The following is a 2,367-nucleotide window of genomic DNA, read 5'->3' as shown; positions in this document are numbered from 1 at the left end:
GATTCGACGTTCGCATGTACTGCCAACTGATCATCACAGTGAGTCTAGTTAACATCCGTCACCATACATAGGTACAGAATTTTTTTCAGTATACTAATGACAATTTTTTTTACTGAAGGAATTAAAGTGCTTTAGGAGCAATAGGTATCTTTTTCTAATACCAAGATACTATATGTGTGAGCAGTAACCATGCCCATGACATCAGATATTAAACAACAGAAACCCCATCACAGCTGTTCCAGAAGAACCGAAAATGTCCACAGTGTTGCTTTCCGAAAGATGCAGTCCTCTCACCCTCAGCCAGGGTCTCACTTGCACCCTGAAACGTCACCCAGGTGAGCTGTCTGAGGAACCTGAGCTGCCCAGGAGTCTAGTAATTGTAGGCTTCTCCTGCTCCTGTGTACAAGAACGTGTGGAATGGTGTTCTATGAACCAATCCACCAGGCCACCTCCAAGGTTCACCGTGGAGCGCATCACTCCCTGCTTTCCCGTCTTTGCTGCTGCTGAAAAACACCGCTTAGCCTCTGATCTGTAAAAGGTTCTGCTGATCCCTATGGTGAAAATCTGAGAAGCCGTGCAGGAGGGAGAGATTTGGAATCAGCAAAAACATCCCTCTTTATGGTGCATTATGCTTTGCAATTTACAAGTAGAGCGTTGTAAGATATTTACAAAGCTACTGACATCTCAAAAAGCTTTCTCCGTATTCTTTCTTCAGTCTATATAGAAATGCAAATAGAGTTTCTATCCCAATTAGGTAATCTGAGCACACACATAAATAATCTACCACCCCCCCAAACCTGACACCTCATCTGAATGACAGTCGGAGGCATCCACTGTGAAGAGGTTTTGGAGGTGTGAGAACAGAGGAAGATTCTCCCTTGAATAAATGGGGAGGCTCTGACTCCCAGGAGGAAGCCCGCAGCTCCATAGAGGGTCTGTATCCAGGTGGACAAGCCTAAACAGCAATGACTGCACAGCTGCTAGTCTACTGCCTTGTCTCATTTCACAGACAGCAAGGAAACAACCAGCCCGAAGAGCTATAGATAGTTTATTACTCATGGCACGGTGGCAGCCCTGTTTGCATCGGATCCGCCTGTACCCCAAACCTCAGGGCGCGATGCAGAGCTGGCCAGGGTGAATGCTGCCCACACAGAGCTGAGGAAACCGCCAATGCTGCCCACGTCACAGCTGAGGAAACCTGCCAACCCTTTAAGGAAACCACTAGCGAACCTGCCCTGCCCCGCCTATGCCCCAGGGGAAGCCAGTACCTTTATTACACTGGTCGGAAACAAAACTGTCCTCCAACCCAGACAGAGACATTATCTCTAGCTTCCAAGGATGTTTGCAAACAATCTTGAAAGGGTTGTCTGGACAAAAGCGATCATAAAATGTGTAGAAGTGCCATGGAGACTGGCCTCCCAGCAAGGAGTCAGCTGCAGACCAGGGGAGGAGGGCCAATGGCTAAAGCAGGTGGGGAGCGGGGAGTCTGAAGCTGGTACCTGGGCACTCCCTCAAATTCCAGGGCCAATGCAGGGAGTTTCCCCTGATGAGTTTTAAGCCTCCTTTGGGGGACTTATTGATGTCCCAGGATGTTATGAAATGAGGGTGAGCCATATAGGATAAGTCAAACAGGGGCTGCACAAAGGTTTAGGGATGGACCGGAGTCATCAGGTTGCAGGTAAGGTGCTGCCTACTGTGGAAGAGAAGTTCTCAAAGCACAGCCCCCTGTGCCGGTAATGACCACCGCCCGGCAGGTGATAACTCAGCTCCCACTCACTTCCTGGGTCCTCGAATAAAGCCCTTTAATGAAAAGCCCCTTATTCCTGTGCAGGTGGCCCCTTCAGGTCAGACCCTGTCTCAAGGGAACTACTAAACCTCTCTCCTCACTCCTCTCCATTCCCCCCCACCCCCCGCCCCACCCCACGCCGAGATTTTCACCTTTTAGATTCAAGCTAGATGGGGTATGTAAGAACAAATTATGGTTACAACACAGAATGTAAACCTTACCAGCCTTGACAATGGGAAAGTAAAATTACGATGTCAGAAATTGGGAAGTAGGGCATGGAGAGAAGAGTTTAAGGGAAAGGCAAGTGTTTGGGGGTTTTAATAAAGGGAGTAGTCAAGAAGGTATTGCTTACTATTTACAATAGCCAGGACATGGACGCAACCTAAGTGTCCATCGACAGACGAATGGATAAAGAAGATGTGGCGCATATATACAATGGAATATTAGCCATAAAAAGGGGTTATTTGTAGAGATGTGGCGGATGGACTTAGAGTCTGTCATACAGAGTGAAGTAAGTCAGAAAGAGAAAAACAAATGTCGGATATTAACACATATATGTGGAATCTAGAAAAATGGTACAG

The sequence above is a fragment of the Delphinapterus leucas genome, chromosome 3 (genome assembly GCF_059928025.1).
Source record: "Delphinapterus leucas isolate spDelLeu-1000000601 "Yukka" chromosome 3, BTC_Dleu_Yukka2, whole genome shotgun sequence".
In the NCBI taxonomy this organism is placed as follows: domain Eukaryota; kingdom Metazoa; phylum Chordata; class Mammalia; order Artiodactyla; family Monodontidae; genus Delphinapterus; species Delphinapterus leucas.
The sequence above is the reverse complement of the archived record's forward strand: the minus strand, read 5'-3'. Positions refer to the sequence as shown.